General features: G+C 45.5%; 1 long non-coding RNA gene across 1 annotated transcript in view; it reads right to left on the minus strand.

Moving 5' to 3' along the window:
* LOC138657723 (uncharacterized) overlaps positions 1 to 23,859 on the minus strand; it is a 314,892-nt gene that overhangs the window by 33,333 nt on the left and 257,700 nt on the right. The window contains exon 2 of the long non-coding RNA XR_011317155.1: positions 16,055 to 16,201. This is a non-coding gene — a long non-coding RNA (uncharacterized lncRNA). The remainder of the gene's footprint in view (positions 1 to 16,054; positions 16,202 to 23,859) is intronic.

The following is a 23,859-nucleotide window of genomic DNA, read 5'->3' on the forward strand; positions in this document are numbered from 1 at the left end:
CTCACAGCTCACAGTGCATATTAGACCAAATGAGAATCATGAGGTCAAAGAAACTGGCCAAGGAGCTCAGAGACAGAATTGTGGTAAGGCACATATCTGGCCAAGGTTACAAAAGAATTTCTGCTGTACTCAAGGTTCCTAAGAGCACAATGGCCTCCATAATCCTTAAATGGAAGAAGTTTGGGACTACCAGAAGTTTTCCTAGACCTGGCCATCCAGCCAAACTGAGCAATGCTAGGAGAAGAGCCTTGGTGAGAGAGGTAAAGAAAAACCCAAGATCACTGTGGCTGAGCTCCAGAGATGCAGTAGGGAGATGGGAGAAAGTTCCACAAAGTCAACTATCACTGTAGCCAGTGGCGTATCCAGGGGGGGCAGCTGGGGCATATGCCCCGGGCGCAGCCGACAGGGGGGCACCAGCGGGCCGCCTGATGATGCGGCGGTCCAAGGAGGCTCGGGTGGGACTGCACTTGTCCCAGAGCAGAGCCCCTCCACCGCAGAGAGCCGCACACCACAGCTATTGCTGCTGCAGCTCTGTGCGCAGTGGACCTGTGATGAGGTCACAGGAGGGGAGGAGTCAGGGGTCACATGATCAAGGGCCTCCATGTAGTGCAGGACTCTGCTGGTTGTCATGGTGCTGGACAAGGGTAAGCTTTTGAAGTGATGGCCAGGGGATCACCACGGTGCAGGAAGACTACTGTACACAAGATGAGGTGCAAACAACAAAGGGTAGATTTATTGGCAGGCAAGGAAGGAAGGGAATGAGGAAGACAGGGGTATACAATGGCAACAGACAATTTACAAGAGTAATAAACTTTATCTTTTCCGTAAAATAGCATGGTGCTCCAGCTATTACAGACTCAAAATATGTCTAACAAGCAAATGTAAACAATAAACAAGTGATGATGCTACTTAACGTATAACCTCCCTGGCCTTTACTAAGCAGGCCATATGGCTCCCGTGTACTGACTATTGAAGCCTACACTAGGGCCTAACAGGTGCACCAAACAGGAACAAACTCACGGAGATGTTGGAGAATCAGGTCCAGTCCCAGGGGGGCCCCCAGCAGTCTAATATGGTGGTGCGCACGGCTTTCTGTCAGCTCTGTGAAACGTGGTCTTCTCCTTGCTTCTGGATCCTAGGGATGCTCCTGGAAAATGTAAATCCCTTTCTCTGTATCTTCGTGGCTCTCTTGCAGCTATATCAGGACACAGTTCTTCTCTCTTTCAGCTATCAGCACAAAAGGTCCTCTCTGCAGCAGCCTCAGCTCACACACGCTGCTCCAGCTCCACACCTGCACTCTACACAGACTAGTTCATTACAATGATTATTGCATGGGAGAAGCAGAACATTCCATCACGCCAGACAAGGGGGCTGCAGCCTCTTAAAGTGACAGTGTGTTCCTTACTGTCCATAACAGCACCACCCTCTTACACTTTTGTGTGGGGTCAGGAGTGGTTTGTGTGGATGTAGCAGAGCCGTGTGTGTATGAGGTGTACAGAGCAGAAGCCATGTGTGCAAGGTGTATGGAGCGGAGCTGGGTATGTACGGAGCAGAGCCGTTTGTGTACGAGGTGTACAGAGCGGAGCCATGTGTGTACAAGGTATACGGAGCAGAGTTGGGTGTGTACGAGGTGTACGGAGTAGAGCCATATGTGTATGAGGTGTACAGAGCGGAGCCGTGTGTGCAAGGTGTATGGAGCGGAGCCATGTGTGTATGAAGTGTACGGAGCGGAACTGGGTGTGTGCAAGGTGTATGGAGCAAAGCCGTGTGTGTATGAGGTGTACGGAGCAGAGCTGGGTGTGTGCAAGGTGTATGGAGCGGAGCCGTGTGTGTACGGAGCGGAGCCGTGTGTGTATAAGGTGTATGGAGCGGAACTGGGTGTGTGCAAGGTGCATGGAGCGGAGCCATGTGTGTATGGAGCGGAGCCATGTGTGTACGAGGTGTACGGAGGAGAGCTGGGTGTGTATGAGGTGTACAGAGTGGAGCCGTGTGTGCAAGGTGTATGGAGCGGAGTCATGTGTGTCTATGAGGTGTATGGAGCGGAGCTGGGTGTGTGCAAGGTGCATGGAGCGGAGCCGTGTGTGTACGAGGTGTATGGAGCAGAGCTGGGTGTGAGCAAGGTGTATGGAGCGGAGCCGTGTGTGTACGGAGCGGAGCCATGTGTATGAGGTGTATGGTGCGGAGCCGTGTGTGTATGAGGTGTACGGAGCGGAACTGGGTGTGTGCAAGGTGTATGGAGCGGAGCCATGTGTGTACAGAGCGGAGCCATGTGTGTATGAGGTGTACGGAGCAGAGCTGGGTGTGTACGAGGTGTACGGAGTGGAGCCGTGTGTGCAAGGTGTATGGAGCGGAGTCATGTGTGTCTATGAGATGTATGGAGCGGAGCTGGGTGTGTGCAAGGTGCATGGAGCGGAGCTGTGTGTGTACAAGGTGTACGGAGCGGAACTGGGTGTGTGCAAGGTGTATGGAGCGGAGCCGTGTGTGTATGAGGTGTACGGAGCGGAACTGGGTGTGTACGAGGTGTATGGAGTGGAGAAGTGGGTGCAAGGTGTATGGAGCGGAGTCATGTGTGTCTATGAGATGTATGGAGCGGAGCTGTGTGTGTGCAAGGTGCATGGAGCGGAGCCGTGTGTGTATGAGGTGTACCGAGGGGAACTGGGTGTGTGCAAGGTGTATGGAGTGGAGGAGTGTGTGTACGGAGCAGAGCTGGGTGTGTACGAGGTGTGCGGAGTGGAGCCGTGTGTGCAAGGTGTATGGAGCAGTCATGTGTGTCTGTAAGGTGTATGGAGCAGAGCTGGGTGTGTGCAAGGTTCATGGAGCAGAGCCATGTGTGCGCGAGGTGTACGGAGCGGAATCGTGTGCGTACGAGGTGTACAGAGCGGAGCCGTGTGTGCGAGGTGTACAAAGCGGAGCCGTGTGCATGCGAGGTGTATGGAGCAGAGCCGTGTGCGTGCGAGGTGTACGGAGCGGAGCCGTGTGCGTGCGAGGTGTACGGAGCGGAGCCGTGTGCGTGCGTGGTGTACGGAGCGGAGCCGTGTGCGTGCGAGATGTAAGGAGCTGGGTGCGTACGAGGTGTACGGAGTGGAGCCGTGTGTGCAAGGTGTATGGAGCGGAGTCGTGTGTGTCTATGAGGTGTATGAAGTGGAGCCGCATGTGTACGAGGTGTACGGAGCACAGCCGCGTGTGTACGAGGTGTATGGAGCAGAGCCGAGTGTGTACAAGCTGTACGGAGCAGAGCCGCATGTGTACAAGCTGTACGGAGCAGAGCCGCGTGTGTACAAGCTGTACGGAGCAGAGCCGCGTGTGTACGAGGTGTATGGAGCAGAGCCGTGTGTGCAAGGTGTACGAAGCTCAGCTGCGTGTGTAGGAGTAACTAGGTGTGGCCATTATACTGTACGCAATGTGTGTGTAAAGAAAAAAACCACTAAATAAAATTAGTGCCATAGTCCAAAGTAATACAAATTATAGAAAGTTTATTGAGGGGAAACAACAAAGCATGTGGGCTTAAAAAAGGGGGGTACGTGACAGCATACACATGGTAATAAGACAGGTGGAAACCTAACACATAATCTGGATATGTATTATCAGATGGAGCACATCAGACTTGAAGTATATATGAAACCATATCGAGAATAATAGAAATGACAGTGTGTATAAATATGACACATGCCGTATGGAGACACGTTATACACATACCAGTATATGCCGGGAACCACGCTGGCCTAAATCCACCCCAATGTGCGTGTGTGTGTCTTTGTGCGTACATGCGTAGCGCTGTGGGTGAATGTGCAGAGACGTAAATGGTTTTGTGTGTGTGTACGGGGAGGAGAGGCGAGGGCAATGATGGGGCTGACAGGGAGAGTGCAATAATTGGGATGGAGGGGGAGGAGGAAATGATGGATGCGGTGGAATGGGCAATGATGGGGTGGGGGAGGAAATGATGGAGGTGGTGGAAAGGGCAATGATGGGGGTGGGGGAAGCAATGATGGAGGTGAAAATTGTAATGGGCAATGATGGTGGTGGGGGGAGAATGCAATGATGGTGGGGAGGAGGAAATTAGGGAGGTGGTGGAAAGGGCAATAATGAAGGGGGGAAGAAATGATGGAGGTGGTAGAATGGACAAGGATGGTGGTGGTGGTGGAAAGCACACTGATGATATTGGAGGGGGAGAAAATGATGGAGGTGGTGGAATGGGCAAGTATGGTGATGGTGGCGAAAAGGACAATGATGATTGTGGTGGAAAGGGCAAAGATGGGGATGGTGGAGGAAGAGAAAATGATGGATATGGTGGAAAAGGCAAAGGAAATGATGGAGGTGGTGGAATGGGAAATTATGGGGTGGTGGTGGTGGAAACAGTATGGGGGATGGGTGCAGACAGTATGAGGAGCGAACGGGGGAATGTATGTGGACACAGTATGAGTAGCGATGTGAAAAATGTATGTGGACAGAGTACGGGGAGTTAGGGTGAGGGGATGTGTGCAGACACAGTATGGGGAGTCAGGTGAGCAGGCAGTATAGAAAGTGAGGGGGTAAATATATGAGGAGACAGTATGGTGAACAGGGGGGATGTGAGAGGAGACAGTATGAGGAGGGAGGTGAATAGTGTGAGGAGACAGTATGGGGGAGAAAAGTGAGTGGTCACAGAATAGAAACTAAGTAGTGGGGGCGTAGCTTGGGGGGACAGTGTAAGGGTACAGCCAGGAGGGGACAGTATACCAAGGAGGGGGAGTGTGATGAGAGAGTACAGTATAAATACTGGGCCCTATAGAGGGAGAGGTCAGTGTGAAGAGCATGTACCATGAGAGGGACAGTGTGGGGGTCATATTTTGTGCAGACAATATCGTGAGGGGTAATTTTTTATTCAGGAGCATTATAATGACACTTGTATCTTTAAGGGCGTCATGTGGAGATTTTCTGCTAAAGAATGGAGAAGATGGAAGTCTGCAGAGACGGCTGTGGATGACAAAACTCATCATGGGGTCTGGACAAGATAAAGAAAAGAAGAACGGCTCCAGAGACGGCGTCATCTATAAGGTACCTGGATGTAAATGTTATTTGTGATACTGACTAACTCTCATGTTTTTATTTATGTTAGGACATTAACCCCTTCATGACCGGGGGATTTTTCGTTTTTCCGTGTTCGTTTTTCGCTCCCCTCCTTCCCAGAGCCATAACTTTTTTATTTTTCCGTCAATTTGGCCATGTGAGGGCTTATTTTTTGCGGGACGAGTTGTACTTTTGAACAACATCATTTGTTTTAGCATGTCATGTACTAGAAGACAGGAAAAAAATTCCAAGTGCGGTGAAATTGCAAAAAAAGTGCAATCCCACATTGGTTTTTTGTTTGGCTTTTTTGCTAGGTTCACTAAATGCTAAAAATGACCTGCCATTATGATTCTCCAGGTCATTACGAGTTCATAGACACCAAACATGACTAGGTTATTTTTTATCTAAGTGGTGAAAAAAAATTCCAAACTTTGCTAAAAAAAAAAAAAAAAAAATTGCGCCATTTTCCGATACTCGTAGCGTCTCCATTTTTCATCATCTGGGGTCGGTTGAGGGCTTATTTTTTGCATGCCGAGATGACGTTTTTAATGATAGCATTTCGGTGCAGATACGTTCTTTTGATCGCCCGTTATTGCATTTTAATGAAATGTCGCGGCGACCAAAAAAACGTAATTCTGGCGTTTCGAGTTTTTTTCCCACTACGCTGTTTAGCGATCAGGTTAATACTTTTTTTTATTTGATAGATCGGGCGATTCTGAGCGCGGCGATACCAAATATGCGTAGATTTGATATTTTTTTATTGATTTATTTTGATTGGGGCGAAAGGGGGGTGATTTAAACTTTTATGTTTTTTTTATTTTTTTCACATTTTTTTAAACTTTTTTTTTTAACTTTTGCCATGCTTCAATAGCCTCCATGAGAGGCTAGAAGCAGGCACAACCCGATCGGCTCTGCTACATAGCAGCGATCTGCTGATCGCTGCTATGTAGCAGAATTGCACGTGTGCTGTGAGCGCCGACCACAGGGTGGCGCTCACAGCGACGGGCAATCAGTAACCATAGAGGTCTCAAGGACCTCTATGGTTACCATTCACAAGCATCGCCGACCCCCGATCATGTGACGGGGGTCGGCGATGACGTCATTTCCGGCCGCCCGGCCGGAAGCGGTAGTTAAATGCCGCTGTCTGCGTTTGACAGCGGCATTTAACTAGTTAATAGGTGCGGGCAGATTGCGATTCTGCCCGCGCCTATTACGGGCACATGTCAGCTGTTCAAAACAGCTGACATGTCCCGGCTTTGGTGCGGGCTCACCGCGGAGCCCTGCATCAAAGCAGGGGAGCCGGCATCGGACGGTATAGTACGTCCGATGCCGGTAAGGGGTTAAAGGGGATGTCCAGGTTTGCGATGAGTCTGCAGTTATTCTTTGTGACTGCAGACTTCTGACTTCTCCCAGTGCGCACTGCATGCTGTCAGGATTTTCTCATGAAAATGAACCGAGCGAGGCCGGGAACGTCTAGTCGGAATGTGGTCAGAAGTATACAAATCACATACTTGTGCTGACATGACTGTCCACCGGCAAGGGAGAATCCTAAAAGTGTGCAGTGCATTAGTTGTAAGAATTCAGAAGCTGCGATGTCAGGATTCAGCTCTGCAAGTTCCAGTAGTCGTCACATGGACACGTCACTCATATGTGATTTTCATACTCATGGTCCTGTGACAACGAGCTTCTCTTCTGCTTCTGTCAGTTTTTCACTGAATATTGAGAGCATTAGGGAGAGGAGCTCGTTGGTACATGACTAAGTGTGCAATTCGCATATGTCCTGGGGGGGAGGGGGGGCGCCAAAATGTGTTCTTGCCCCGGGTGCCAGAAAGCCTAGATACGCCTCTGACTGCAGCCCTCTACCAGTCGAGCCTTTATGGCAGAGTAGGCCAATGGAAGTCTCTCCTCAGTGCAAGACATATGAAAGCCTGCATATAGTTTGCTAAAAAGCACATGAAGGACTCCCAGACTATGAGAAATAAGATTCTCTGGTCTTATGAGGCAAACATAGACCTTTTTGGTGATAATTCTAAGTGGTATGTGTGGAGAAAACCAGGAACTGCTCATCACCTGCCCAATGAAATCCCAATCCCAACAGTGAAACATGCTGGTTGCAGCATCATGAATTGATGCCTTTGCCATTGATGGAAACATGAATGCAGCCAAGTACAGAGATATCCTGGATGAAAACCTCTTCCAGAGTGCTCTGGACTTCAGACTTGGCCGAAGGTTCACCTTCCAACAAGACAATGACCCTAAACACGTAGCTAAAATAACAAAGGAGTGGCTTCAGAACAACTCTGTGACCATTCTTGACTGGCCCAGCCAGAGCCCTGACCTAAACCAAATTGAGCATCTCTGGTGAGACCTGAAAATGGCTGTCCACCAATGTTCACATCCAACCTGATGGAATTGGAGATAATCTGCAAGGAAGAATGGCAGAGGATCCCCAAATCCAGGTGTAAAAAACTTGTTGCATCATTCCCAAGACAACTCTTGGCTGTATTAGCTCAAAAAGGTGTTTCTACTCAATATTGAGCAAAGGGTCTGAATACTTGTAGACCATGTGATATTTCAGTTTTTGCTTTTTAATGCATTTGCAAAAAATGTCACCATTTTTGTTTATTTTTCAGTCAAGATGGGGTATAGAGTGTATATTAATGAGAATGAACTTTTTTGGAATTTACCAAATGGCTGCAATGAAACAAAGAGTGAAAAATTTAAAGGGGTCTGAATACTTTCTGTACCCACTGTATTTCTCTCTCTTCTGAAATGATCTAGCACATCAGAGGAGAGACAATTGGGTCCCCCGAGCCCCCTCAGTACCCCTGGCACGTCCTGCATCCCTTGGCGATGTTCCCCAGCGCCTTCTTTCTGGAAGAAAATGGCAGGCACAAGCACAATGCGCTCACCGAGATCTGCCGGCCGTCACCCGGCAACAATAGAAAATTTCTCCTATTGGTTCATTTTGATCACTGTGATAGACCCCATCACAGTAATCAAAATAAAAAAAATAGTAAATCAAACCCACCTTTATCATCCCCTTATTTACATTTTTCCATTAGGGTTAGAGATAGGGTTAGGGTTGGGGTTTAGGTACATCAGGGGGTCTCCACCATGCCCCCCATGGATTCCAGCTTATTCTGCTTTCAAAAATTCAGACAGTGCTCCCTCCCTTCAGAGCCCTGTCATGCGCCAAAACAGTGGCACTCCCCCACATATAAGGTATCAGTGTACTCAGGAGAAATTACACAACAAATTTTGTGGGCCATTTTTTTCCTGATACCCTTGTGAAAATAAAAAAGTTTGATTCCAAATGACATTTTTTGCGAAAAAAAGTAAAATGTTCATTTTTTCCTTCCACATTGATTTATTTCTTGTGAAGCACCCGAAGGATAAATAAACTTCTTGAATGTGGTTTTGCTCACTTTGAGGGGTGCAGTTTTTAGTATGGTGTCACTTTTGGGTATTTTCTGTTATATTGACCCCCTAAACTCACTTCAAATGTGAGATGGTCCCTAAAAAATAGGTTTTAGAAATTTTATTGTAAAAATGAGAAATCGCTGGTCAACTTGTGGGAAATGTTATTTATTAACTACCGTATATACTCGAGTATAAGCCGACCCGAGTATAAGCCGACCCCCCTAATTTTGCCACAAAAAACTGGGAAAACTTATTGACTCGAGTATAAGCCTAGGGTGGAAAATGCAGCAGCTACTGGTAAATTTCAAAAATAAAAATAGATGTTCCATACCGTTCATTATTGCCCCATAGATGCTCCTGTTATGAACAGGTAATTCAGAACCACAATGGACATTGAAGTTCAGAGCACACCAAGTGACCTGACAATTACCAAAAACAAAGGACGAGCTCTGAGACGTGGGAACTCTGCTGACCGCAATCCCTAATCCTAACACACCACACTAGAGGTAGCCGTGGATTGCGCCTAACACTCCCTATGCAACTCGGCACAGCCTGAGAAACTAACTAGCCCTGAAGATAGAAAAATAAGCCTACCTTGCCTCAGAGAAATTCCCCAAAGGAAAAGGCAGCCCCCCACATATAATGACTGCGAGTAAGATGAAAATACAAACACAGAGATGAAATAGATTTAGCAAAGTGAGGCCCGACTTACTGAATAGACCGAGGATAGGAAAGATAGCTGTGCGGTCAACACAAAAACCTACAAACAACCACGCAGAGGGTACTAATGGTACGGAGGTGCTCCCTCTGCGTCTCAGAGCTTCCAGCAAGCAAGAAAAACCAATATAGCAAGCTGGACAGAAAATATAGCAAACAAAAATAACACAAGCAGAACTTAGCTTATGCAGGATAGAGAGGCCACAGGAACGATCCAGGAGGAAGCAAGACCAATACTAGAACATTGACTGGAGGCCAGGATCAAAGCAACAGGTGGAGTTAAATAGAGCAGCACCTAACGACTTAACCTCATCACCTGAGGAAGGAAACTCAGAAGCCGTAGTACCACTCTCATCCACCAAAGGAAGCTCATAGACAGAACCAGCCGAAGTACCACTCTCGACCACAGGAGGGAGCTTGGCCACAGAATTCACAACATGCTCCATATACAACTGTGCTATATAGAATGCTCTATACCGTTCATTATGGCCCCATAGAGGCTCCTTATTAAGCTGTGCCCCATATATATTGCTCTGCACCGTTGATTATGGCCCCATAGATGCTGCTTATAAAGCTGTGCCCCATATATATTGCTCTGAACCGTTGATTATGGCCCCATAGATGCTCCTTATAAAGCTGTGCCCCATATATATTGCTCTGCACCATTGATTATGGCCCCATAGATGCTCCTTATAAAGCTGTGCCCCATATATATTGCTCTGCACCATTGATTATGGCCCCATAGATGCTCCTTTTAAAGCTGTGCCCCATATACGGTATATTGCTCTGCACCATTGATTATGGCCCCATAGATGCTCCTTATAAAGCTGTGCCCCATATACGGTATATTGCTCTGCATCGTTCATTATTTCCCCATAGATGCTCCTTATAAAGCTGTGCCATATATAATGCTCTGCACCATTCTTTATGGCCCCATAGATGTGCCATATAAAGCTGTGCCATATATAATGCTCTGCACCGTTCTTTATGGCCCCATAGATGCTCCTTATATAATGCTGTGCCATATATAATGCTCTGCACCGTTCTTTATGGCCCCATAGATGCTCCTTATATAATGCTGTGCCATATATAATGCTCTGCACCGTTCTTTATGGCCTCATAGATGCTCCTTATATAATGCTATGCCATATAGAATGCTGCTGGTGCTGCAATAAAAAAAAAATCACATTCTCACCTCTCTTGCTCAGGACGCCGGCGCTTTCAATAATTACCTGCTCCTCGTGCGGCTCCGTCTCCAGCACTGACGCTCAGCAGAGGGCGCGCACTGACTACGTCACCGCGCCCTCTAACCTGAGCGTCACTGCTAGAGGACGCTGCAGACGGAGCCGCACCGGAGCGAGGAGCAGGTAAATATCGCGCAGCGCTGCGCTCCCCGTATACTTACCTGCTCCTGGCGCGGTCCCTGCAGTCCCTGGCTTCCCCGGCGCTGCAGCTTCTTCCTGTAATTGAGCGGTCACAGTTACCGATCATTTACAGCAATGAATATGTGGCTCCTCCCCTATGGGAGGTGGAGCCGCCTATTCATTTCTGTAATGAGCGGTGCCATGTGACCACTCAGTACAGGAAGAAGCTGCAGCACCGTGGAAGCCAGGGACTGCAGAGACTGCGCCGCAGCAGGTAAGTATAACTGCACAGCCCCCGCTCCCCCTCACCTGCCGACCCCCGAGTATATGACTCGAGTATAAGCCGAGAGGGGGACTTTCAGCCCAAAAATATGGGCTGAAAATCTCGGCTTATACTCGAGTATATACGGTATTTTGTGGGATATGACTCTCTAATTTGCATGCACAAAAATTAAAAGTTTGAAAATTGCAAAATTGCAAAATGTTAAAATTTTTTGCCAAATTTCCTTTTTTTTCATAAATAAACGCAAGTCATATCAAAGAAATTTTTACCACTACCATGAAGTATAATATGAAGTACAATATGTCACAAAAAAGATTATCAGAATCAGTGGGATTCGTTGAAGCGTTCCAGAGCTATAACCTCATAAAGTGACCATGGTCAGAATTGTAAAAATTGGCTTGGTCATGAAGTACAAAATAGGCTCTGTCGCTAAGGGGTTACGAGCAGAGTGTGTAGTAAATTCCAAGTGGATACATACAAGGTACCTAGACTGAGGAACTCAATGCCTTTAACATGTTGATCCAGAGGAAGGCAAAAACTCCATGGGGTAAATACTACTAGCTTCATTAGCTTCATATTAAGGGAAAAATTCCTCCCGACTCCACATGTGGCAATCAGACTTGTTCCCTGGATAAATTTCCCCTCACAGAATTATCTAGTACCCATAATCTCTAATATTATATTTTTCAAGAAAGGTATCCAGGTCCTTCTTGAATTTTTGTAGTGAATCAACCATTACAATACCATGTGGCAGAGAGTTCCATAGTCTCATTGCTCTTACTGTAAAAAATCTGCCTTTGTGATTATGATTAAACCTTCTTTTCTTTAGAAAAAACACAAAAATTGAGCTTTTTTTTACGTTAATGTGATTAAAAAATCAAACTTGCGCTAAAAAATGCATGCAGATGAAGCAATATTAACTATTTACCTGGTGAGGGGGAGATTGCGTTAGAGGTAGTAAAGTTGCTTGCGTACGATTAGGAATACACTACTCCAGGTCTAAGGGCAGAGACAAATAAATATATTAAGATATTAAGGAACGTAAGTACCTATGTGCGGATATCAAAATAATCAATTAAAGTCTAAAAATGAAGGGGTGCCGTCCTCATAAATGCACACTCATAAAAAGTGGAGGAGGAATCGTACCTGCTACTGGGTACACGCACAGTTAGATGTAGACACTGTCTGCAGGAGCGATACACGTGAGTGCTGTAGGTTAAATACTTAACTTCACTTTCCTTGCGGTGGTTAAAGATGCTGATGATTGTTCATGGCGTACTGTCCCGGCCGGTGACAGCCGCCCCTTGCAAGGGAAAAGTATGTTGAGAGCGCGGCGCTCTGTAGTGTTGCAGCTGGCAGGACCTGCGTTCAATTCGGGTCACGTGTCCAGTACGTCACGTGGTGCCCCTGTCAGCGGTACGGAGCACTGTGGGAGCCAAGAATAATCAACGCGTTTCGGAATAACACGGATTCCTTCTTCTACCTCTAACGCAATCTCCCCCTCACCAGGTAAATAGTTAATATTATTGCTTCATCTGCATGCATTTTTTAGCGCAAGTTTGATTTTTTAATCACATTTACATTATTCCTTTTCCCCTTATGTGGTAAGGGAATTACTTGCTGCTTTTTTATGCTGTGTCACTAGCGCCGCTACATCACTCTATATATTACTCCCCTTATTTTTACGTTAGTATACATGCAGCACATACAGTAAACGCATGTTCACATTGGCAATAAAGCATACAAAAACTACAAGAAGCAAAATGTACACAAACCCTGCTGTAACTAAATCAGTAAAAAGCAAAAATGCATTTAAATAACATATAGTTCTAAGTAACACTGTTTTTGATCAAAAATAGCATAAAAGTCATCCCACAGTAGGCTAGGTGACCCTGATCGGAATAGTCCTACACTGTCTAATATTGAAAACCTTACTATGTGTCAAAGTTGACCTCAGTGTGTGAATTAGGGCAGACAATTCACACACTGATTTGCAGGAGACCCCTGTGGTTGTCATTGCCGGATAGCTATGAACCCCTGCTATGTGTAGCACAGGCGATTGGATGATTGCAGCTTCTATTCTCCCATGAAGACTATTGAGGTCAGTAAAAAAAAATATAAACGTTTAAATCACCCCCTTTTGCCCCATTCAAAATAAAACAATAAAAAATACACATATTTGGTATCACCCGATCTATCAAACTACAAAAAAAAAGTATCCTATTGGTAAACGGCGTAACAAGAAGAAAAAATCAAGATGCCAGAATTAAGGTTTTTTTTTTGGTCGAGATCCATTGCTATTGATTCCGTTTCTCTCAGCCAGGGCCAAGTCATAGGGTCTCTTCATGAAGAGTTCCTGTCGTGTTACGTCTTGAAGGGTATGCCTACACCTATCATCTTAGGCCTTCCCTGGCTGAAAAAACACAATCCAGTCATTGATTGTCGGTCCAGGGAAGTAGTAAGTTGGGCCAAGTTTTGTAAAAACAGTTACCTGGGTACTACTATCTCTGCCGTCTTTATTAAATCTACCCCTTCTTCTCTGGTTGAGGTAGCTAAGGTGCTACAGGGGAATAGGGGCAATACTCTACCCACACCTCAGGTAAACACTGAATCACAGTGTCCTCCTGGAAGATTGTTCAGGGGATGATCGTAGTTCCCTCTGAGTGTCCTGAGGATATGAGTTTGGTGATATAGGGGGACGCCTCTGTTGTCAGTCCTTCAAGGAGAGCACCATCGTGTACCAAACATATGTGTGGCAATAAACGTTCAGGTTCGGACCTGTGTGTGAATGAGTATGTGTGGGTCTCCACTAAAAATATCAGGTGGAAGAACGTATCTGGGACTTGGAGTTGTAGGGTGATTGGTCCTTATAGGGTGGCGGACATTCTCAGCCCCTGGAACGTCCAGTTGGAGATACCATACAGGTCATCGCTCAGGAGGTTTGTTGCACCTCCAGAGCCTATGTTATTTCCACAAACATCAGGCTGCATTTGCTTGAGGACCAGGTGACTAGGGTGTGTATACTAGTGGTGTGATGCGTCCTTGCTGTACGTTAGATCCGGTCAATCCAGTCTTAAGGGTCCAGAGGCCCCTTGTAGAAAGGGGGGTACTGTCACGAATATTCTTCACCACAGCACTTCTTTTTCTCTCTTGAAAAGGCTTCTGATTGCTTACTGGAGTCTTCTTAGTGGGCAGAGCACTTTTTTGATGAACATCTTCGTAGTTGTCCTGAGTTAGACCCTAGTAGCCAGGGCCGGACTGGCCATCTGGCAATTCTGACAAATACCAGATGTGCCTCTCTGGTTGTGGGCCACCTTGTCTGCTTCATTGCTAACAGAATCTGTGTTCTCAAGACACCAATACTGTTAAGAGTTGTGATAGAGGTATCATTAGCAATATCGGTCTAGTAGTAAATATTGCTTTCCTCCATGAAGGGTAATAGTAGTAATTTATCCCATCTGGTGCTTGGGGATGAGAACAGCATGGGCCTGTCTGATTTCAAATGCCAGGGCTGAATTTCATTCTCAGTCCGCACCTGCTAGTAGCGGTTCTTCAGCAGTATGGGTGCTTACTGCCTTCTCATCCTCCTGCTTCTTTGCGTCACATGCTTCCATTTCTCTTCTTCTGCAGGTACATTAAAAGGTGTTTCACTCTGAACATTCTGAATAGTTATTTCTACTCTGTCATTAGCTTCTGCAGAAAACCTGTAAAGTTCTTACTTTGCAACATTCTGGAGAGATTCTTTGGCTCTGGCAATGAAATCCTCAACTTCTTTGAGCTTCAGTGTAGCTATTCTTTTCTGAAGACGTTGCACCTTTTCCGCTAACAGAATCACAAGCTTGCATTTCTGGCACAAAGTTTGTCTTTTCCTCTGGCAATTCTGTAAACACATTGCACACTTTTCAGCACACCATATGGGTAATCTCCTTCTCCATGATGAACAATATGAATTGTTCTTGAACTGGGGAAAATTAAATTCCTGATTTGACAATTTCCTTCAAGCAGCTCGATACAGCTACCCCCAAAGATCTTCAGACTCATAGCGACTCTTAACTATTCCCAGAATGCAGTGGAAACATATAAGGCTGGTTTCACATTTGCGTTTAAAAACGCAGCATTATAAACGCAAACGCATTTGGTGAAAAAAACACATGTAAACGCGGTAAAACGCAGCGTTTTTTAGACGCATGAGTTTTTGCATATTTTATTACAAACGCTGCGTTTTGATGCATTTACATGCGTTTTTTCATGCGTTTGCGTTTTTTAAACGCATGATGAGAAGTGTGTGACAGCTGTCAATCATCAAAATCAACAAGAAAACCCACTATAAACAGAAATAGCTAGGGTTAGGGTTTGGATCCCTAGTAACCCTAGGGATCCTAACCCTAACCCTAACCCTTACCCTAACCCTAACCCTATGGGATCTTAACCCTAACCCTACCCCTAACCCTAACCCTACCCCTAACCCTAAGGGATCCTAACCCTAACCCTTACCCTACCCCTAACCCTAACCCTACCCCTATCCCTAACCCTAACCCTAAGGGATCCTAACCCTAACCCTAACCCTAAGGGATCCTAACCCTAACCCTACCCCAACCCTAACCCAACCCTATCCCAACCCTACCCCTAACCCTAACCCATAGGGTTAGGGTTAGGATCCCAAGGGTTAGGGTTAGGGGTAGGGTTAGGGTTAGGGTTAAGGGTAGGGTTAGGGTTAGGGGTAGGATCCCTTTATCAATTTTATGGTGTGTGGTGGCTTATCAGTGTGTTTTCTTGTTTTTTTTATAAAAACGCATGCGCTTTTAATGCAACCAAATGCATGTGCTTAAAAACGCATGCGTTTACATAGACAGCAATAGGTTTTTTTGCGGCAAAAAAACGCATGCTTTTTTTGCGGCAAAAAAACGCCACTAAAAATTACTACATGTTGCATTTCTGCAATACAACACAGGCATACAAAAGACGCATGCGGCGGCAAAACGCATGCAAAAAAACGCATGCGTTTTTAATGTTAAGTATAGGCAAAATTCGCATCCTTTTTTTGCGCTAAAACGCAGCGGCAAAAACGCAAATGTGAAACCAGCCTAAGTTACCTCCCTCGAGCTTCAATTCCTGGTTTGACAATTTCCTTCAGGCAGCTTGATCCAGTTACATCGAAAGATCTTTAGACTTGCAGCAACTCTTTACTCTTCCCAGAATGCACTGGAAATATGCAAATTACCTCCCTCGAGCTTCAATTCCTGGTTTGACGATTTCTTTCAAGCAGCTCAATACAGCTACCCTCAAAGATCTTCAGACTTGTGGTGACTCTTCACTCTTCTCAGAATGCACTGGAAAGATGCAAATTACCTCCCTCAAGCTTCAATTCCTGGTTGGTACAAAACATGAGAGTAACAGAACTAGGGGAGAATATGTGTAACTGTGTTAACTACTGACTCAGTGATAGGAAACAAGGAGTAGTTATAAATGGAATACACTTTGATTGGGGCAACTCACCCTCTGGGGTAAAGGGGTTAAAGGTGCAAAAAGATTTGAAATTATTATGTTCAGTATATTTTTTTTTACATCACAGAAATCTGACATTTGAAAAGGGATGTGTAGATTTTTTATATCCACTGTACATAGGAACGCACTGAGCAGTTTTACAATAAATTGACCTTATATTGCCACAACACTATTTATATAAATCACTGCAAACATGTGACGTGAATATGAGGATAGCATATTCTCTCTCTCTCGCTGTGTAATAGATATATATTTATCTATTACACACACACAGTCTATATGCACACAGTATACATATTGTGACACTAATCTCTACTCACAGACAAGCCATGAGGCAGGGTAGTCAAGAGGTTCAGTGTCAGATACCAACTGTTGTGAATTCTGTGGCAGAGCTCCCTCCTGTGGTCACAAGTGGTACTTCGGCTGATTCTCTCTGTGAGCTTCTGTTGGTGGAGGGAAGTGGTACTGCGGCTTCTGAGTTTCCTCCCTCAGGTGATCTTGTGAGGTCGTTAGGTGCTTCTCTACTTAACTCCACCTAATGCTTTGATCCTGGCTTCCTGTCTATGTTCCAGTGTTGGACTTGCTTTTCCCTGGATCATTCCTGTGGCCTGCTGCTCTGCATAGCTAAGTTCTTCTTTGCTATTTGTTTGCTATTTTTTCTGTCCAGCTTGTCTAATTTGTTGCTGGAAGCTCTGGGACGCAAAGGGTGTACCTCCGTGCCATTAGTTCGGTACGGAGGGTCTTTTTGCCCCCTTTGCGTGGTTTTCTTTAGGGTTTTGTGTAGACCGCAAAATTATCTTTCCTATCCTCGCTCTGTTAAGAAAGTCGGGCCTCACTTTGCTGAATCTATTTCATCTCTACGTTTGTCTTTTCATCTTAACTCACAGTCATTAAATGTGGGGGGCTGCCTTTTCCTTTGGGGTATTTCTCTGAGGCAAGGTAGGCTTATTTTCTATCTTCAGGCTAGTTAGTTTCTCAGGCTGTGCCGAGTTGCATAGGCAGAGTTAGGCGCAATCCACGGCTGCCTCTAGTGTTGTTTGGAGAGGATTAGGGATTGCGGTCTGCAGAGTTCCCACGTCTCAGAGCTCGTTCTATGATTTTGAGTTATTGTCAGATCACTGTATGTGCTCTGACCGCTATGTCCATTGTGGTACTGAATTGCCTTTCATAACAGTACAGGAAGCCAAAAGTACTAATGATTCTCAATAGAGGGAAAAAAGAAGTTCTGAGACCATTTTTTTTTCTTTGCACTGTGTTTTGCCTTTTTTTCCCCTAGACATTTGGGTGGTTCAGTACACAGGTGTAGCGATGGACATTAGAAGTCTATCTTCATTTGTGGATCAGCTCTCGGCAAGAGTACAAAAGATTCAAGACACTATTGATCAGAAATCTATGTTAGAACCAAGAATTCCTATTCCTGATTTGTTTTTTGGAGATAGAACTAAGTTTCTGAGTTTCAAAAAAAATTGTAAACTATTTCTGGCCTTGAAACCTCGCTCCTCTGGTGATCCAGTTCAACAGGTTTTGATTATTATTTCTTTTTTGCGCGGCGACCCTCAGGACTGGGCATTTTCTCTTGCGCCAGGAGATCCTGCATTAAGTAATATCGATGCGTTTTTCCTGGCACTCGGATTGCTGTACGATGAACCTAATTCAGTGGATCAGGCAGAGAAAAATTTGCTGGCTCTTTGTCAGGGTCAGGATGAGATAGAGGTATATTGTCAGAAATTTAGAAAGTGATCCGTGCTCACTCAATGGAATGAATCTGCGCTGGCAGCTATGTTCAGAAAGGGTCTCTCTGAAGCCCTTAAGGATGTCATGGTGGGATTTCCTATGCCTGCTGGTTTGAATGAGTCTATGTCTTTGGCCATTCAGATCGGTCGACGCTTGCGTGAGCGTAAATCTGTGCACCATTTGGTGGTATTACCTGAGCTTAAACCTGAGCCTATGCAGTGCGATAGGACTTTGACCAGAGTTGAACGGCAAGAACACAGACGTCTGAATGGGCTGTGTTTCTACTGTGGTGATTCCACTCATGCTATCTCTGATTGTCCTAAGCACACTAAGCGGTTCGCTAGGTCTGCCACCATTGGTACGGTACAGTCAAAATTTCTTCTGTCCGTTACCTTGATCTGTTCTTTGTCATCGTATTCTGTCATGGCATTTGTGGATTCGGGCGCTGCCCTGAATTTGATGGACTTGGAGTATGCTAAGCGTTGTGGGTTTCTCTTAGAGCCCTTACAGTGTCCTATTCCATTGAGAGGAATTGATGCCACGCCTTTGGCCAAGAATAAGCCTCAATACTGGACCCAGCTGACCATGTGCATGGCTCCTGCACATCAGGAGGTTATTCGCTTTCTGGTGTTGCATAATCTGCATGATGTGGTCGTGTTGGGGTTGCCATGGCTACAAGCCCATAATCCAGTATTAGATTGGAAATCCATGTCAGTGTCCAGCTGGGTTTGTCAGGGGGTACATGGTGATGTTCCATTTCTGTCAATTTCGTCATCCACCCCTTCTGAGGTTCCAGAGTTCTTGTCTGATTACCGGGATGTATTTGATGAGCCCAAGTCCGATGCCCTACCTCCGCATAGGGATTGTGATTGTGCTATCAATTTGATTCCTGGTAGTAAATTCCCAAAAGGTCGACTGTTTAATTTATCTGTGCCTGAGCATGCCGCTATGCGCAGTTATGTGAAGGAATCCCTGGAGAAGGGGCATATTCGCCCGTCATCGTCACCATTAGGAGCAGGGTTCTTTTTTTTAGCCAAGAAGGATGGTTCGCTGAGACCTTGTATAGATTACCGCCTTCTAAATAAGATCACGGTTAAATTTCAGTACCCCTTGCCATTGTTATCTGATTTGTTTGCTCAGATTAAGGGGGCTAGTTGGTTCACCAAGATAGATCTTCGTGGTGCGTATAATCTGGTGCAAATCAGGCGAGGAGATGAATGGAAAACTGCATTTAATACGCCCGAGGGTCATTTTGAGTATCTAGTGATGCCATTCGGACTTGCCAATGCTCCGTCAGTGTTTCAGTCCTTTATGCATGACATCTTCCGAGAGTACCTGGATAAATTCCTGATTGTGTACTTGGATGACATTTTGATCTTCTCGGATGATTGGGAGTCTCATGTGAAGCAGGTCAGAACGGTTTTTCAGGTCCTGCGTGCTAATTCTTTGTTTGTGAAGGGATCAAAGTGTCTCTTTGGTGTGTAGAAGGTTTCATTTTTGGGGTTCATCTTTTCCCCTTCTACTATCGAGATGGATCCTGTTAAGGTCCAAGCCATCCATGATTGGACTCAGCCGACATCTCTGAAAAGTCTGCAAAAGTTCCTGGGCTTTGCTAATTTTTATCGTCGCTTCATCTGCAATTTTTCTAGTATTGCCAAACCATTGACCGATTTGACCAAGAAGGGTGCTGATTTGGTCAATTGGTCTTCTGCTGCTGTGGAAGCTTTTCAAGAGTTGAAGCGTCGTTTTTCTTCTGCCCCTGTGTTGTGTCAACCAGATGTTTCTCTTCCGTTCCAGGTCGAGGTTGATGCTTCTGAGATTGGAGCAGGGGCTGTTTTGTTGCAGAGAGGTTCTGATTGCTCAGTGATGAAACCATGCCCTTTTTTTTCCAGGAAGTTTTCGCCTGCTGAGCGAAATTATGATGTGGGCAACCGAGAGTTGCTGGCCATGAAGTGGGCATTCGAGGAGTGGCGTCATTGGCTTGAAGGAGCTAAGCATCGCGTGGTGGTATTGACTGATCATAAGAACTTGACTTATCTCGAGTCTGCTAAGCGGTTGAATCCTAGACAGGCTCGTTGGTCGCTGTTTTTTGCCCGTTTTGACTTTGTGATTTCGTACCTTCCGGGCTCTAAAAATGTGAAGGCGGATGCTCTGTCTAGGAGTTTTGTGCCCGACTCTCCGGGTTTGTCTGAGCCGGCGGGTATCCTCAAGGAAGGAGTAATTGTGTCTGCCATCTCCCCTGATTTGCGGCGAGTGCTGCAAAAATTTCAGGCTAATAAACCTGATCGTTGTCCAGCGGAGAGACTGTTTGTCCCTGATAGGTGGACCAATAAAGTTATCTCTGAGGTTCATTGTTCGGTGTTGGCTGGTCATCCTGGAATCTTTGGTACCAGAGAGTTAGTGGCTAGATCCTTTTGGTGGCCGTCTCTGTCGTGGGATGTGCGTGCTTTTGTGCAGTCCTGTGGGATTTGTGCTCGGGCTAAGCCCTGCTGCTCTCGTGCCAGTGGGTTGCTTTTGCCCTTGCCGGTCCCGAAGAGGCCTTGGACACATATCTCTATGGATTTTATTTCAGATCTTCCCGTTTCTCAAAAGATGTCAGTCATTTGGGTGGTCTGTGATCGCTTTTCTAAGATGGTCCATCTGGTACCCTTGTCTAAATTGCCTTCCTCCTCTGATTTGGTGCCATTGTTCTTCCAGCATGTGGTTCGTTTACATGGCATTCCAGAGAATATCGTTTCTGACAGAGGTTCCCAGTTTGTTTCAAGGTTTTGGCGAGCCTTTTGTGGTAGGATGGGCATTGACTTGTCTTTTTCCTCGGCTTTCCATCCTCAGACTAATGGCCAGACCGAACGAACCAATCAGACCTTGGAAACATTATTATTATTATTTATTTATATAGCACCATTGATTCCATGGTGCTGTACATGAGAAGGGGTTACATACAAGTTACAAATATCACATACAGTAAACAAACTAACAATGACGGACTGATACAGAGGGGCGAGGACCCTGCCCTTGCGGGCTTACATTCTACAGGATATCTGAGATGCTTTGTTTCTGCCGATCAGGATGACTGGGTGTCCTTTTTGCCTTTGGCTGAGTTCGCCCTTAATAATCGGGCCAGCTCGGCTACCTTGGTTTCGCCATTTTTCTGCAATTCTGGGTTCCATCCTCGTTTCTCTTCAGGACAGGTTGAGTCTTCGGACTGTCCTGGTGTGGATACTGTGGTGGACAGGTTGCAGCAGATTTGGACTCATGTAGTGGACAATTTGACCTTGTCCCAGGAGAAGGCTCAACATTTCGCTAATCGCAGACGTCGTGTGGGTCTCCGACTTCGTGTTGGGGATCTGGTTTGGTTATATTCTCGTCATATTCCTATGAAGGTTTCCTCTCCTAAGTTTAAACCTCGTTTCATTGGTCCGTATAGGATTTCTGAGGTTCTTAATCCTGTGTCTTTTCGTCTGACCCTTCCAGATTCTTTTTCCATACATAACGTATTCCATAGGTCATTGTTGCGGAGATACGTGGCACCTATGGTTCCATCTGTTGACCCTCCTGCCCCGGTTTTGTTGGAGGGGGAATTGGAGTATATTGTGGAGAAGATTTTGGATTCTCGTGTTTCTAGACGGAAACTCCAGTATCTGGTTAAATGGAAGGGTTATGCTCGGGAAGATAATTCCTGGGTTTTTGCCTCTGATGTCCATGCTCCCGATCTTGTTCGTGCCTTTCATGTGGCTCATTCTGGTCGGCCTGGGGGCTCTGGTGAGTGTTCGGTGACCCCTCCTCAAGGGGGAAGTACTGTTGTGAATTCTGTGGCAGAGCTCCCTCCTGTGGTCACAAGTGGTACTTCGGCTGATTCTCTCTGTGAGCTTCTGTTGGTGGAGGGAAGTGGTACTGCGGCTTCTGAGTTTCCTCCCTCAGGTGATCTTGTGAGGTCGTTAGGTGCTTCTCTACTTAACTCCACCTAATGCTTTGATTCTGGCTTCCTGTCTATGTTCCAGTGTTGGACTTGCTTTTCCCTGGATCATTCCTGTGGCCTGCTGCTCTGCATAGCTAAGTTCTTCTTTGCTATTTGTTTGCTATTTTTTCTGTCCAGCTTGTCTAATTTGTTGCTTGAAGCTCTGGGACACAAAGGGTGTACCTCCGTGCCGTTAGTTCGGTACGGAGGGTCTTTTTGCCCCCTTTGCGTGGTTTTCTTTAGGGTTTTGTGTAGACCGCAAAATTATCTTTCCTATCCTCGCTCTGTTAAGAAAGTCGGGCCTCACTTTGCTGAATCTATTTCATCTCTACATTTGTCTTTTCATCTTAACTCACAGTCATTATATGTGGGGGGCTGCCTTTTCCTTTGGGGTATTTCTCTGAGGCAAGGTAGGCTTATTTTCTATCTTCAGGCTAGTTAGTTTCTCAGGCTGTGCCGAGTTGCATAGGCAGAGTTAGGCGCAATCCACAGCTGCCTCTAGTGTTGTTTGGAGAGGATTAGGGATTGCGGTCTGCAGAGTTCCCACGTCTCAGAGCTCGTTCTATGATTTTGAGTTATTGTCAGATCACTGTATGTGCTCTGACCGCTATGTCCATTGTGGTACTGAATTGCCTTTCATAACACCAACAGAGATAGTCATAAACTGAGGGGAAAGACAGAGGTTTAGTCAGGTCATAGTCTGAGGTCAGAATTCCAGGAAGTTAGCAGATCAAGGAAAGGGGCTAGGCAAACTGATGTTCAAAGGAAAAAAGCAAGGTTGGGCAACAAATATTGGAACATACGAACTCAGGACACAGATCAAAAACAAACCATTTGATCAAAGCTATAACTGTCAGTAATTGGAGCTGGAGAGCAAGCTAAATAGCCAGGTAATCACTCCGAGCAGGAGACACATGGAGGAAACCCCACACGCCCCGGCCCCCAATGGGCAGATGAACTGCCACTCAAAACACTGACACCAGATTGGAAGATTCAAGACCAGATTGGAAGACTGAACTCTCACTCACTGCATCCAGAAACACCAATTGGAAGAATCGTTATATATATATATATATATATATAAATATATATATATATATATATATATATATATATATATATATATATATATACACACACAGTATTTATACACATACAGTTAGGTCCATATATATTTGGACAGAGACAACATTTTTCTAATTTTGGTTATAGATATTACCACAATGAATTTTAAACAAAACAATTCCGATGTAGTTGAAGTTCAGACTTTCAGCTTTCATTTGAGGGTATCCACATTAATATTGGATAAAGGGTTTAGGAGTTTCAGCTCCTTAACATGTGCCACCCTGTTTTTTAAGGGACCAAAAGTAATTGGACAGATTCAATAATTTTAAAGAAAATGTTCATTTTTAGTGCTTGGTTGAAAACCCTTTGTTGGCAATGACTGCCTGAAGACTTGAACTCATGGACATCACCAGACGCTGTGTTTCCTCCTTTTTGATGCTCTGCCAGGTCCTCACTGTGGTGGTTGTCAGTTGCTGTTTGTTTGTGGGCCTTTCTGTCTGAAGTTTAGTCTTTAACAAGTGAAATGCATGCTTAATTGAGTTGAGATCAGGTGACTGACTTGGCCATTCAAGAATATTCCACTTCTTTGCTTTAATAAACTCCTGGGTTGCTTTGGCCTTATGTTTCGGGTCATTGTCCATCTGTAGTATGAAACGATGACCAATCAGTTTGGCTGCATTTGGCTGGATCTGAGCACACACTATGTCTCTTAATACCTCAGAATTCATTCGGCTGCTTCTGTCCTGTGTCACATCATCAATAAA

Source organism: Ranitomeya imitator, chromosome 1 (assembly GCF_032444005.1).
Source record: "Ranitomeya imitator isolate aRanImi1 chromosome 1, aRanImi1.pri, whole genome shotgun sequence".
NCBI classification, from domain to species: Eukaryota; Metazoa; Chordata; class Amphibia; order Anura; family Dendrobatidae; genus Ranitomeya; species Ranitomeya imitator.